This window comes from Vombatus ursinus, unplaced genomic scaffold, assembly GCF_900497805.2.
Source record: "Vombatus ursinus unplaced genomic scaffold, bare-nosed wombat genome assembly UNPS02014959.1, whole genome shotgun sequence".
Lineage (NCBI taxonomy): Eukaryota > Metazoa > Chordata > Mammalia > Diprotodontia > Vombatidae > Vombatus > Vombatus ursinus.
This window is the reverse complement of record NW_020954737.1, coordinates 6,290,920-6,307,206: the sequence shown is the minus strand read 5'-3', so window position 1 is coordinate 6,307,206 and position 16,287 is coordinate 6,290,920. Positions and strand designations below refer to the sequence as shown.

General features: G+C 39.2%; 1 pseudogene; it reads left to right on the top strand.

Annotated features, from left to right (window-relative positions):
• The first annotated feature begins 9,122 nt into the window (after window positions 1–9,122).
• LOC114030364 lies at window positions 9,123–10,048 on the top strand (annotated as a pseudogene).
• Window positions 10,049–16,287: the final 6,239 nt, after the last annotated feature.

The following is a 16,287-nucleotide window of genomic DNA, read 5'->3' as shown; positions in this document are numbered from 1 at the left end:
GGTAGAGGAAGTTCCTCATAGAGAACCTTCCTGCACCACTGAGGTAGAGGAAGTTCCTCATAGAGAACCTTCCTGCACCACTGAAATCACAGGTCCATTTCCTATCCTCATGCTATCTAATCCATAGGAAGTTTTGGTTTATGTTGAACCAGCATCAATATCTGCAACTTCCACTCATTGCTTATACTTCTGTCCCCTTGGCCAAATAGGAGAAGGTTTCCCTATTTCCACCTGTATAGTGAAAGTCCTTCAAAGGATTCTGATGTAACTTTCCCTTTACCACCATAATCATCACCCTCTGGTTTGACTGATGAAGGTGACCTCATCAACGTCCTTCCTGAAATAGGATGCTCAGAACTGAGCTTTAAGCTATTCAGATTTAAGACTGCACTAAGACTTTTGGGACGCCCTGTGGTCTTCTGAGGAAGTGAGACTATTGGCAGACTCCTGGTAAAGTGGAATGAGATGATCAGCCCAGGAATCCTGGATGCTGGGGTTCTCTTCATGCATTAGGTTTTGTTTTGTTGTTTACTCATTGTTCACACTGTTCATTCATACTGGTTTCCATACACAAAACTCCCTAGATCTTTTTCAGTCATCCCCAATTTATATTTGTAAAGTTGATTTTTTTGAATGCAAGGGCAAAAAACCAATTGTATTGCTATTTGATTTCATCTCATTAGATTTGGGTCAACAGTTTCACCTGTTAAAGGACTTTCTGGATCTCATTTCTGTTATCCAGTGTTTCAGTTATCTCTTTCAGCTTTGTCTCATTTTCAAATTACCTAAAGAGGCAGTTGGGTGGTTCAGTGGATACAGCGCTGGGCCTGAAGTGAGGAAAATGGTTGAAATCAGGCATGGGATACTCACTAGTTGTACGGCCTTGGGAAAGTCATGTAACCTCTGTCTGCCTCAGTTTCCTCAACAGTAAAATGGAAATAATAATAGCACCTACTGTATGACCTTAAGAAAATCACTTAACCTCTGTCAGATGGTTTGCCAAACTCTATAGGTAAATTAAATCTTCAGCATTCCTCTCATCTACCAGTCTAATGAGTCTTATCAAAAAAAGGCAATGAATTTGGTCTGTCATGACTTGATGAAGCCCTGCTTGATCTACTCCCATTTTCTAGGAGTACACTGATACGACCTGAGGAATTGTCCTGCAGAGGGAAGCTGCTTCCATGACACTATCTATCCATCTCACCCTCTGCCATTCCTTTTTCTTTTTTCCTTCAATCTTTCCTAACATCAGGGTCTTTTCCGATGAGTCACATCTTCTCATTATGTGGTCACAGTATTTAAGTATTTACCCAGCTTTCTAGAATAGTACTGACTTTTAAAATTGGCTTTAGATGTTTGTTTTCGTGTTTCTGAAGCAGTCTTTGCATAAGTGGAGGCTTTGGGGCCTAGAATGGCGTCTATATTTCCAGGTCTTGCTTTAGTTCTATTCCCGGGACTTTCTCATACTAATTTTGCTAACACACTCCTGATACTAACTCAGAATAATCTGATAAAAAGAACACAAGGAATGAAAACTATTCCAAGGTACATTTAAGATTCAATAGCATCAAAACACAAGTGCAGGTATGAAAACACTTGCCTTGGGAAATTCCGTTTTTCCCTAACAGAAATATTATTTAGATAATATCTGTTCATCAGATAACACCCACTTGACCTGCGCCACTGCATTGTATAATAGGTCCTGCTCCCCTAGTACATAGGAAACAATATGTTCTGTGGGTCCAACAGGTTTGAGTTATTCTGACACATTCCTGCTCTCTTCTGAATGTCATACACCTGCTCATTACAAAGTCAGATTCCAAGAGGTAAAGTCAGTTTGGAGAATCTTTCTAATCAATCGTGAGCAGAAAGGAGATTTTTCTAAGACTGCCAACACCTTGCAGATTTTCTTAAATCAAATTAAAATGGAGATTTGTTTTTTATTTATATTCTCTCAGATTGTATCTGAAAAACATAATTAAAATAATAACTAGAATTTATGCAACACTTTAAGATTTGCAAAGCACTTTACATGTATTATCTCATTTGATCCTCATAACAACCCTAGGAGGTGGGTGCTATTATCATCTCCATTTTACAGGGGAAGAAACAGAGACTAAAAGAAATTAAGTGACTTGCCCAGGGTCACATAAGTACTATATGAGGCAAGATTTGCATTCAAATCTTCCTGGCTCCAGGCCCAATATTCTATTCACTAGACTACTTAGCTACCTCTAACTACATCAACATTATCTATCCACCAAAGGAAACTCTGTGAAGTGGCTGTAGTCAAGTAATTTGAAAGGAATGAAAACAATTAAATGATACCTTCACTATTTGATAGCATTCCCTGGCAAGAGTTGCAATAGGTTGTTAAATATTCATATCCAAATTAAGATATGTAATATTAGCAATGGGCAGCTAGGTGACACAGTGGATAGAGTGCCAGGCCTGAAGTTAGGAAGACTCATCTTCCTAAATTCTAAGCTGGCCTCAGACACTAACTAGCTGTGTGACCCTGGGCAAGTCACTTACCCCTGTTTGCCTCAGTTTCCTCATCTCAAAAATGAGCTGGAGAAGAAAATGGCAAACCACTCTAATATCTTTGCCAAGAAAACCCCACATATGGGATCATAAAGAGATAGAAAGGACTAAACCAACTAAACAACAATTTAAACAATGGACTAAATTATTTTAAGAGAGAAGCAAACTGTTAATCCTCAACACCCCTCCTCTCCACTTAACAAAAGAATAGTTAGCCATCTTAGCATAAGAGGAGTGGTTGCAAACAATCCCTTCCTATCTTTCAGTTTCAAGAGAGAATGTGGTTCTATATGCATGTGAACAAGTACGTGTGTATGTAGAGGGGTCCCTATTAGCATAAAATTTTAAAGACTTTCAGCATGTCCAAGGATTTCACTGTCAAACAATTGCCAAACTATTCCCCTTCCAGCAAACTTTTTATCTACTCTGTATATATCACCTCCCTCTCTCTCTCACTATATATGTATATTATATGTATGTTTAATATACATGTGTATGTACATACCTAGTTATTTTTATGTGTTATCTCCCCTTGTATGCTCCTCAAGTACAGGGTCCACATTTTCGCCTTTCTTTGTATCCTTGGCTCTCAGCATAGTGCCTGGCACATAGTTTAAGTGCTAACAAACGCATTTTATGTGACTCACTCGAATTAACAAACTTTTTTCAGTGTGCCTCTCCTAATTGTAATTCCAGGAAGTACAATATATAGCTCTTAAAAAAAAGTTATTTTCAGAAAGCCGAAATTACTAATCACAAAATTACCTTGTATTATATAGAAATGAGCTCAATTTCTTTAAAGAAAAAACAGTTGACATTTCCATAATTTCTTGTATGTAATGGACTTAAATAATTTATAAACGCTCATTAATACAATGACCATGGTAAGAATATGCTGTGTGATAGTATTGAGAGAGACACTCTCCATGGAGTCTGATATCAATAGTTAGAACGTGTCAAAAAATAATATTGAGCAAGCCTAGTCTCAGGCAAGATGGTGAAATTTGTCCTTTTTCGGTATGTCTTTCATTCCTCTCATACCATACTCCCTTTCCATAGTCCAGTGCCCTTACGATCTCCCTATCAAACCCCCTCCCCAAAGGCATTATCCTTATTCTTCATCAGGAACAAGTTTCAGTCAATGTATTACAACTTCCTGCAGGTATACCTATTTCTTACTTAGCTCTATACATGGAATAAAAAAGATTTTACCGCAGTAATAGAATTATAAACATGTAGGAAGAGGTGGAGAAAGTAACAAGAAGTGAAGAGGTAGTTGGGGTAGCAGAAAGAGCACTGGATTAGAAGTTGAAAGAGATAAGTTACAGCTATGGTTCTACCACTTTTTTGTTTGTTTTTGGTGAGGCAATTAGGGTTAAGTGACTTGCCCAGGGTCACACAACTAGTAAGTGTAAAGTGTTTGAGGCTCGATTTGAACCCAGTCCTCCTGACTCCAGGGCCAGTGCTCTATCTACTTGCAACACCTAGCTGCCCCTCAGTTCTGCTACTTATTACTTATGTGACCCTGGGCAAACAACTTCAAGGCTCTGAGCTTCCCTTTCCCTATCTATAAAATGACAGGGAGTAGGTTTCTGGGCAAGATCATTCAGTGAATACTTGTGTTCTAAGCCCAGCTCTGCTTCAACACTTCAAAACAATAGTAAAGTCTCCTAATAAGCCAAAGGGACAACAAGAAGTTGGGGGGAGGAGAGAAAGAAATTATTACGTGGAAAACCTCACAGATAGACTAGTAGGAAAACAAAAGGAAGGAGTAAGAAAAGAAGATAGCCCCAACCCAATGAATAGACTAAACTAATTGGATAGACTAATGAATAAACACTATTATATGAAAGAAAGTGAGGATAAATCTATAAGGGGGGGAAGTCATATGATAACAACTGAAGAGATAATGGAACAACCACAAGGAATTTCAGAGCGACTTAGGAACTCAGTATAATAATTAAAGGAAAATACAGTGTCTGTGAGTGTTAGTGAATAGTAGTGTAGTGAATTGAGCAGGCTTTGGAATCAGGAAGACTTTAGTTCAAGTCCAGATCCTGGTACAAACTAGTTGCATGATAGTGCAACTAGTAAGTTGCATTTAGGTAAGTCATTTAACCTCTCTTTGCTTTAGCTAATTCCCTAAGACTGTTAGTTGTAGAATACTTAGCAATCTTCACTGGTAGAAGGAGTTTCCTTACCCAAATGTCCTACCCCAATAAGGTCCCACATCCAAACAGAAAAAAAGACAGTTCTAAAGATAACAAGAGGATAGTAATAGAGGCAGCAACCCACGTGAATTCTACCAACATTCCCCTGCAAATAACTTTAAAATAACGTGTCAAGTCAAATTCTGGAGTGGCAGAGCCAACAAAAGGTTAAGGTGAGACATTCTCCTACCCCAAGACATTTTAGGGGGCTGGCAGTAGAGGTCTGTGACACTGGGGTGGGGGGCAGCCTAGAGTGTACAGGAAGCAAAACCAGCTGTGGCTGTGGAAATGGCTTCAGGAGCTCTTAGCCTTGAGACAGTTAAGAGGTCAGACAACTGGTTAGAAAGAGATTACAGTGGACCCTGAACTGACACAGGGCAGGACTGGGAGCCATTTGGCAATTCTATTGTCCACATGCAATTCTGGGTCCAGGGCAGAGAGGAATTCTTGTGATCCATTACAAGAGAGCAGGAGTCCTGGGGTAGAGAGGAGCACTATTGTTTGTGGCTGTGGGATAGCAGGGGTCCTTCCTGGGTGACCAGAGTGCAGATCAAGAGAGCAACAAGCACACCTCTCCCAGGATAACACCACTTTGGAGGCACTGAAAACCTGCAGACCCCTCAGAACTAGCTATGAAAACAGCGGCATGAGAAAGCTTGAAGCTTGGGACACTACCTCCCCACCCCTAGGTTAGCAGAACCTAACTTTTTTTTAAATATATTTTATTTTCTTCCCAATTACATGTTAAATCAATTTTTAACATTTTTTAAAAAAAAAGTTGAGTTCCAAATTCTATCCCTTCTCCCCTCCCTCTCCTCCTCCATCCCTGAGACAGTAAGCAATCAGATATGGGTTATACAAGAGTAATTATGTAAAATATTTCCATATTAGTTATTTTGAATAAGAAGATTCAAATAAAAGAAAAAGAATGAAAGAAAGTGAAAAATAGCATGCTTCAGTCTGTATCTAAACAGTATCAGTTCTTTCTCTAGAGGTGGATGGTATGCTTCATCATTAGTGCTTTGGGATTATCTTGGATCATTGTATTGATGAGACTGGCTAACTCATTCACAATTCTTCATTGAACAATATTGCTGTTACGGTGTACAATGTTTCCTGGTTCTATTCACTTCACTATGCATTAGTTCTTGTAAGTCTAGGTTTTTCTGAAATCATCCTGCTCATCATTTCTTGGAGCACAATAATATCCCATTACAATCTTATACCAGAGCTTGTTTAGTCATTCCCAATTGATGGGCATCCCTTCAGTTTCCAATTCTTAGTCACCACAAAAAGAGCTGCTATAAATATTTTTGTACAAACATGTCCTTCTTCCCTCCTTTTTTAATGTCTTTGGGATATAGATCTAGCAGTGGTATTGCTGGGTCAAAGGGTAGGCACAGTTTTGTTGCCCTTTGGGCATAGTTCCAAATTGCAGAGCCTCATTTTAACAAAGTTCAAAGTCAAGAAATAAACTAGAGGGGGCAGCTAGGTGGCGCAGTGGATAGAGCACCGACCCTGAAGTCAGAAGGACCTGAGTTCAAATCTGGTCTCAGACACATAACACTTGACATTTACTAGCTGTGTGACTCTGGGCAAGTCACTTAACCCCAATTGCCTAAAAATTAAAAAGAAAGACAAAAGAAATAAACTGGAAAAAAGAGCAAACAACAACAAAAGAACTTGACTATAAAAAGCTTCCACAGTGGCAGGGAAGATCAAGACACAAAGTCAGAAGAAGACAACAACATGAAAAGAGCTAGAAGCAAAGCCTCAAAGAAAAATTACAAATTGGACACAAGCCTAATGAGAATTACTGGAGGAATTCAAGAAAGAGATAAGAATGGTAGAGGGAAATTTGGGGAAAGAAATGAGAGTGATGCAAGAAAATTATGAAAAAAGAATTAGCGGCTTGGTAAAAGAGGCACAAAAATACTAAAGAAAACAATACTTTAAAAAACAGAATTAGTCAAATGGTAAAAGAAGCACAAAAAATTCATCAAAGAAAAGAATTCCTTAAAAAATGGAATTGGCCAAATTAAAAAAAAGAAGAATAAAAGCTCATTGAAGAAAATAATTCTTTAAAAATTAGAATTAGGGTGACCCTGGGCAAGTCACTTAACCCCGATTGCCTTACCAAAAAAAGCAAAAAAAAAAATTAGAATTGGGCAAGTGGAACTTAATGACTCCATGAGACATCAAGAAATAATAAAAGACAAAAGAATGAAAAAATAGAAGAAAATGTGAAACATTTCATTGGAAAAACAACTGATCAAGGAGAGATAATTTAAGAATTATTGGACTACTGGAAGGTCATCATCAAAAAGAGAGTCTAAACATCATCTTTCAAGAAATTATCAAGGAAAATTTCCCCAATATCTTAGATCCAGAGGATGAAATAGAAATTGAAAAAATCCAGTGATCACTTCCTAAAAGAGATCCCAAAATGAAAACTCCCAGGAATATTATGGTCAAATTCCAGAGCTCTCAGGTCAAGGAGTAAATACTGTAAATGGCCTGAAAGAAACAATTCAAATATTGTGAAGCTATAGTCATGATCACACAAGATTTGGCAGCTTCTGTGTTAAAGAAGTGGTGAGTTCAGAATATGATATTTCAGAAGGCAAAGGAGCTAGAATTACAATCAAGAATAACCTACCCAGCAAAGTAAATATAATCCTTCAGGGGGTAAAATGGACATTTAATGAAATGGAAAACTTTCAAGCATTCCTGATGAAAAGACCAGAGCTGAATTAAAAAAATTGACATTCATGAAGAAGACTCAAGAGAAGCACGAAAAGGTAAATATGAGTGAGGAATCATAAGGAACTCAATAAGGTTAAACTGTTTACATTCCTATGTGGGAAGATAATATACATAACTCCTAAAAACTTTATCAATATTAGTTAGGAGTCTACATAGTCAGAGGGCATGGTGAGTCAACTATGTCAGGATGATCTCAAATAAAAATGAGGAGGTGAGAAAGAGGAATGCACTGGTTGAAGGATGAAGGGAGAGGAAGAATGGGGAAAATTATTTCACATAAAAGAGTCATGTTAAGAAGAGCTTCTATAGTGTAGAGGAAAATGGGGGAGGAGTGGTGGGCAACATTCACTCTCATCATAACTGGGCAGCTAAGTGGCACAGTGGATAGAGTGCTGGACTTGGAGTCAGAGAAATGTATCTTCCTGAGTTCAAATCTGGCCTCAGATACTTACTAGCTGTGTGACCTGAGAAAGTCACTTAATCTCTTTTGCCTTGGTTTCCTTATCTATAAAATGAACTGGAGAAGGAAATGAAAAACCACTCCAGAATTTTTGCCAAGAAAACCTCAAATGGGGTCACAAAGAGTTGGACAAGAATGAAAAATGACCGAACAACAACAACTCATCATAATTGATTCAAAGAGGAAAGAATATATATATGTATATATATATATATATGTACACACACACACTCTCAGTTGGGTATAGAAATCTATCTTACTCAACAGGGAAGTAGGAAGGGAAGGGGGTAAAAGAAAGAAAGGCAGTGATAAAAAGGAGGATGATAAAAAGGAGAATGATTAAGGGAAGCAATGGTCAGACGCAAAACAGACTTGAGGAGGGACAGGGTGAAAAGAGAGACAGAGAAGAATAAACAAAAGAAAATAGGATGAAGTGAAATACTCAGTAATTATAACTATGAATGTGAATGGGATGAGTTCACTCTTAAAATGGAAGTGAATAGGAGACTTGACTAGAAATCAGAATCTAACAACAGGTTATTTACAAGACACACGCTTGGAACAGAAAAACATACAGAGTTAAAATAAGGGATTGGAGAAGAATCTATTATGCTTCAACTGAAGTAAAAAAAAAAGCAGGGGTAGCAATCATGATCTCAGACAGAACAAAAGCAACAATAGACCACTTAAAAGAAATAAATGGGGAAACTACATTTTGCTAAAAGAAACCATAGACAATGAAATAATACCAAAAAATTTTATAGCAAGTTTCTTTGATAAAGGCCTCATTCTCAATATACAGATAACTAAGTCAAATTTATAAAAATACAAGTAATTCTGCAGCTGATAAATGGTAAAAGAATATGAACAGGCAGTTTTCAGATGAACATATAAAAGATATCTATAGTCATGTAAAAAAATGCTCTAAAAAAGAAAACAAAAATTTATGAAGATCCACAGGTTAGAACAGATGGTGGAAAACATTGCTACTCTCTGGGGGAAAAATAATGGAAGAAATGAAACACAAAAATGTAAAAATAGAAGTACAAGTATCAGAGTGACATCAAAAGACAGCAAAGTGGAGAAACATTTGAAGTGTTTATAATCTCAAATAATTGACCCTGGGGCAGAGCTTAATGATGAGATCTAAGAATTATTGGCATAGTTTGTGCAAGGCGAAAGTCTCCTCCCGGCGTTGCTGGGGCAGCAACAGAGGCTGGACAGACTGTGATTCTGCCGGGCCATTCTCTGCTCCTTTCCCTTTGCCAATGTCCCCCTGATTAAAGGTGGATGTGATCGGGTGCGATGTATGGACAACCACACCGAATTTCCCTGGAGTTGGAGATGCCTGAGTCCCCAGTGAACCAAGAGTTGGGCATGTTCATGGTCACCATTGCTTGCTACACCCGAGGAGGACAAGTCATTTCCTCTTCTGCCCGTTCCTACACGCCAACCACAGGCTCAGTGATTGACATCTACAGCAACCGCATTCAGCTGTCTGGGGCCCAGCTACAGATCCACGCCCACTTTACGAGGCTCACGTATCTGCTCTACAATTTCCCCGTCACCTGGACTGTCATTGGCTTCGCCAGCAACTTGACCTTCCTCAGCGTCATTGTGCTCTTCAGCTACTTGCAGTGGGTGCGGGGTGGCGTCTGGTCCAGGCACCGCCTCACCTTGCAGGAGACCAACCGAGATAAGGATGGCTCCCAGTCCGAAGGCCAGAGAAGGGTCCCCGCCAGAAGACCAAAGCTAGGGCCAAGAGGTCGAGCAGAGCTAAACAGGCTTCCAGAGAAATCACAGGATGACGGGAACCACGAAACTGTCCAGGGGCCAGGGAGTTAGCTGTCAGAGGAGAAAGGGCTTGAAGTGCAGCCTCTTAACGAAGAGGGGCCAAATCAGGAGACCAGTGATGGTTCTGGTTCCTGGGAGGATGCAGCCTTGCTGACTGAGGCCAACCTGCCTTCCACCTGCCCAGAAACCCTGGGCAGCCCCTAGACCCTTCAGGCAGCGTGGAGAGACCCTCAGGCACCCCGGCCTCCGGTCAGTCTGCTCCAGTCCTTGAGGGTGGGGACTGTGGTCCTCACACGTCCAACACTTTATTTTGCTCTCCATCCTTTCCTCTTTTCTCCACAATAAACTTTTTTCACACCCCCCCCCCAAAAGAGTTATTGGCATAGCAGAAAACAATAATGAACCAAAGACCATATATGCCATGTTCAGATAAATCATGCGAGAAAATTGTGCAGAAAAATTGGCAACAGAGAGTGAAATGTTGAGGAAATGATTCCAGAAGGTTCTGTTAGAGAAAATCTCCAAGTTTAGCTATCTAATAAATGTATTTGCCAAGTTTCAGAGTTTCAAGATAAAAGAGACTTATGTAATTAGCCAGGAAGAAGCAATTTACATATCATAAAGGCAAACAGATTTGAATTGTAGAGGACCACTCATCAAAGAAGAAAAATGAAAAAAAGAGACTAAAATAAAAGGAAAGGAAATTGTCTTTCATCCCAAGAGTATATCCTGAAAGGGTAAGATTACTCTTTAAGGAGAAAAGATGGATTTTCAATAGATTTAAAAACTTATCAATTTCTCTAGATAAAAGAAGAAATAAGAAGGCCTCTGACATGCAAATTCATCATTTAATGGAAATTTAACAAGATGTCACTCTGATATTTGTACTTCTGTTCTTACAATTTTGTGTTTCGTTTCTTCCATTATTTTTTACCCAGAGATTTCTTCCCTTTGCCTTCACAGCAACTTCATTTATTTCTTATTTCTTAAAATTTTTGTTGTTTTTGGAGGCAATTGGGGTTAAGTGACTTCCTGAGGATCACACAGCTAGTAAGGCTGGATTTGGACTCTGTTCCTCTGGACTCCAGGGCCAGTGCTCTACCCACCGCACTGTCTAGCTGCCCCCACAGCAACTTCAGAACCACACTATATTTCCATGTTGAGTTTGTCACTTATTTGCTTATTTTCTCTTTCTTACTTTATCTTGTAGTTGCTATCTGTTTTGCTTCTCTTCATGCCTATCTCTTAAAGTCCTCACTTTTAGACCTTCTTTGATAATCCTTAATCTTGCTGCTTCTTTAAACCTCTCTTACAGAAACCAGAAGTAGGATTTGGACCTGGACTTAGTTCTCCTTCAAATTTTCCTCAATATCTCCTAAATTTACACTCCACAAATTCATTCTCTAGTCTTCATAACAAACCAAAGCCTCTCCAAATCACTTTCATAATCTCTTTCCTATTCAGCTTGTGTTCTTCTCTGTTCCTTCTCCTGCAACTTTCTCCCAGAAAAGGCTAAAATGAAGCATTAAACTTAATTTGTTTTAAAAGAAAGAATGTAAGATCTGACATCAGAAGAGGGTAGTTCACAAGGAATGATGAGGAAATATTAAAGAATAGAAACTACTATACCTAATTATGTCAATAAAAATGAAGATGAATTAAATGCATGAATATCTTTTTGTTGTTGTGTTTTTTCGTTTGTTTGTTTTTTGTGAAGCAATTAGAATTAAGTGACTTGCCCCAAATCACACAACTAGTGAGTGTTATGTGTCTGAGACTGGATTTGAACTCAGGTCCTCCTGCTGCAGGGCTGGTGCTCTATCCACTATGCCACCTAACTGCCCCCAATGCATGAATGTCTACAAAAACTTTAATTCTCAAATTAATGATAAGAAATGGAGAAACTAACAACCCAAAATCAGAAAGAGAAATTAAGCAGACTGTAAATGATCTTCTAAAGAAGAAAATTCTAGGTCTTAGCATATTTTAAAATGAAATTTATCAAATAAGGAATGAAGACTCCCTACCAAGCTTCTTTGAAAATATGGTCCTTAGAGAAAAAGAAGAGATAAGTCAGAGAACAAGAACTACAGATGATTATCAATCAACAAGCATATATTAAGCACTCACTTTGTTCCAGGCCCATAGAATCATTATTCACTAATGAATCTTGATGCAAGAATTTTTTGGACTGGACCTGAGCTTTCATGGGTATAGAGCAACAGTTCTCATTTTTTTTTTAATCTCAAGACCACTTTACATTCTTAAATTATTGAGGACTTCTCCCCAAAGAGCTTTTGTTTATATGGATTATATCTATTTATATTTACTGTTTTGTAAATTTTAGTGTTGTTATAAAAATAGTTTTGACCTCATGGACCCCTTGAGAGGGTCTTGGAGACCCCCAGGGACCACTGCTATAGGGAACTCCTAAGAAGGAAACTTTACCCAATAAACAACTGTAGCTCTCTAGTGTCTCTAGAAAAAAAAAAATATATATATATACACATATATTTACATATATACACATGTATATGTATGCTTTAAATGCTAAACAGAGTATATGTGTGTGTGCATGTATTTTTCTTGTTGTTGTCTCTCCCTTTAGAATTGAAGCTCTTGAGAACAAGGATTGTTTCATTATTTGTATTAAATCTCTAGCACCTAAGGCAGGAAGGAAGGAAGAAAAGAATAAAAGAAGAAAGAAAAAGAAAGTCCTTGCTCTTAAGGAATTTATGATCTAATAGGGGAAGGAAACCCACAAAAGGAACCAGAGGAGGTAGGGTCCGGAAGCTACCCAGAGAGGACATGATAACAGAAGGAGATGGGAAGAATGATCTTATGGGAATCACAAGGGATGGGTGGGCATGGATGGATTGAAAACTGCATTAGATGTATACACATATTTTGAGATTCGCCCAAAATCCACTTGAGTATTCTACTCTGTATCAGAGTTTAAATTATTAACTTTAAAAGAGTATGTTGACATATATGATTTATCACAGAGCAAAGTAGAGAATCTAAGGCAATAGTTCCTAGCCTGGGGTCAGTGAATTTTTTTTTAATGATTAATGTATTTCAATATAATTGGATTCCTCTGTAGTTCTATACATTTTATTTTATGTATTTAAAAACATTATTCTGAGGAAGTGTCCATCAGCTTCAGCAGACTGCCAAAGGGGACCATGATACAAAAAAAGGGCTAAGAATCTCTGATATAAAGAAAGGGCTATGTTCCTCAGGCTGAAAAGAAAAGAGAGAGCCCCAAATCCTTAGGTGATTGTGATGAGGGAAGGGAACTGTGAGACCCCCCCCTCAGTTTTTTCTTTCAGGAGCTGATGCAGAGGGCCACAGTGAGCCAGCCAGCCCTTCAAAATTGGCTTTGTAAAGTGGAGGAGTTAACTTAATCGTATCCTGGAACTCTGAGAATGACCCTGCTTGTAAGAGAATTTCATAATTTATTTCATCCACAGTATAATGGCTTTCCCTCTGCTGGTTCCCTGACCACCTCATTCCCACATAACTGCATTGCACTATTATCTCATCAGTGTCAAGAAGCATTTCTTTAGTGCTTACTAAGTGCCAGGTGTGTTGGGCTAAGCACTAGGGGTATAAATAAAAAGAGGAAAAAGTCCCTGCCCTCAAAAAGCTTACATTCTAATGGAAGAGACAACACACACACACACACACACACACAAACACACACACACACATACATATAATACATGCAAAATTCATAAAGAGTAGAAAGAAGGTAATTTTAGAAAAGAAGGCTCACATAGCTGGGGAAACTGGCTAGGCCTCCCAGGGAAGGCATCTTTTGAGCTAAGTCCTGAAGGAAGACAGAGTTGCCAAGAGGTGGAGGTAAGAATGGAGAGAAGAAAACATTATTTGGACAGTCAGGGCAAAAAAGGCCAAGATTTTCCATTGCATCCAGGGCCATCTCCAATCGTCTTGATATATATCTGGACACAGGACCCAGTTGGCTCTGGAGGGGAAAGGAAGCTGGTGACTTTGCACAGCCCTCCCTCATTTAAATCCAATTCACTTGCATGTCATGGTATCACCTCCCTGATGTCATGGTCCTTTTTGAGAATGAAGCACAAACAACAACAACAAACAGACAAACAAAAGGAGACTGGAGATGGAGGGTCCTTTGGGAAGACCAGCAAGGGGGTCAACATCTCTCTAGCTGAGAGGGTGTGTAATGCGATGGAAAGACTACCAGAAGAGGAATCAGCAGACCAGTTTTAGTACGAGCTCTGTTACAATCTATGTATTTTTGGGCAAGTCACTTCATTTCTCTGAGTCTGTTTCCCCACCTGTAAAATGGGGACATTGAATCAGGTGATCTCTAAGTGTCCTTATAGCTCTAACATTCTGTGCTGTCATTTGGTTGTTTTAGCCACGTCTGACCCTTCATGACCCCATTTGGGACTTTCTTGGCAAAGATATTGAAGTGGTTTGCCATTTCTTTCTCCTGCTTATTTTACAGATGAGGAACCAGGGACAAACAGGGTTAAGTGACTTGTCCAGGGTCACAAAGCTAGAAGGTGTCTCAGACCAGATTCGAACTCAGAAAGATGAGCCAGGCCTGGCCTCTATCCATTGCACCACCTAGTTCTCATTTAGCTCTTATACTTTACAGGAGGCAGTATAATATAATGGATAGAACGTTAAACATAGAGTTTGAAAGACCCAGGATTCAAATCCTGCCTCAGGATTACTAGTTGTGTGACCTTAGACAAGTTAATTAACCTCTATGAGTCTCAATTTTTTCCACTGTAAATTAGGAATACTACTAGCACCTGCATCCCAGGGTAGTTGTGAGGATCAAACAAGATAATATAAAGAGCTATACAGACCTGAACTATGATGATAATGATGATAACGATGTTGATGATGATGTTAGTTTCTTCCAGCTACACTACTTATTTCCTAGGCAGAAACTATTTCTTATGCTATTCACTTCTTCGACACTCCCAGGTCCATTTCTCCTGGGCGTATTTGTTTCTGTTCCGTGTTGTTTGTCCTCAGCTTCAGGTGCCAGAGGTGATTACTTCCAGACCCAGGAGTCTGAGCCATGGCTCCCTTGGAGCTAGAATTACAGGAAGGATGGGACAGTCAGACAGCTGGGCATATTACAAATGTTTACTAAGTACCTCTTGAATTCAAGTCAATTCAGCAAACATGTATTAAGTACCTACTATTTGTCAGGCAATGTGCTAAGAGGTATGGGTACAAAAAGACGCAAAAGACAGTCCCTGCCCTCAAGGAGCTTACAGTCTAACGGGGAGACAACATGCAAACAAATATATACAAAGCAAACTATGTGCAGGGTAAATAGCAAATAATTAAAAGAGGAAAGAACTGGAATTGAGGAAAACATTAGGAAGGCTTGAATGAGTGAATTCCCCAAGGACTGTGTTAGGTGATGGGGATTCAAAAAATGAAACTGTCCTCTTGCTCATCATTCCCTCGTGGTCTCCCTGGCTTCCTTCATCTCCCAGCTAAAACCCTACCTTTTACAGGAGGTTTTTCTCTATCCCCCATAATGCCAGTGTCTTCCCTCTGAGATTATTGCCAATTTGTCTTGTTTGTACATGGTGTTTGCGTGTTGTTGTCCCCATTAGATTGTGAGACTGTTCTTAACTTTTCTTTGTATACTCAGTGCTTAGCACAATGCCTGGCATTTAGTAAGTACTTAGTAAATTCTTGTTGACTTAAAACAGGAAATTTGTAAGACTCCTAATGCTTCCTTAAAATACCCATTTAAACTATTCATTAAACTGCCTCTGCCTAAACACAAAACGAATACTGCTCACAGATGGACCCATGAAGCTCTTTCCTTGGGACCCATTATCGAAAGACTGTCTCTTCTGTCCCTTGGCTGCCCCCTAATGGACATACACAGAAGCAGAGGAGTGTCTTAAAGCAGACGGGGACAAGCCAGCTGTGGGCAAAGAAGTGAAGTAATGACAACTCACGCTTATGGAGAACTTTAAAGTCAACAAAATGCTTTCCCCAAAACAACCTGTGAGGAAGGGAGTATAAGCAATTTCCATCTCTCTTCTCAATCTTATACATGAATAAACTGAGGCTCAAAAAATGTTATGTGTAACCTGGGCCGGGCTGGGCATGTCTAGTTTGGACAACGTGGAAGATCATGTCCCTTACCACGTGTGTGGGAGTGGCCTCCTTGATTGGCTGCCTGAATCCTTGAAACCGGCCAGACCAAGGCCATCGCTTTTTTTTTTCTCTTCACATTCTTTTTTTGGCCACTCTTTCTCTTGCATGTGTCTTCTTCTTCTTCTTGTTCTCCTTCTCCTTCTTCTCCTCCTCCTCCTCCTCCTCCTTCTTCTTTCTTCTTCTTCTTCTTTCTTCTTTCTTCTTCTTTCTTCTCCTCCTCCTCCTCCTTCTTCTTTCTTCTTCTTCTTCTTCCTCTTCTTCCTCCTCCTCCTCCTCTTCTTCTTCTTCTTCTTCTTCTTCTTCTTCTTCTTCTTCTTCTTC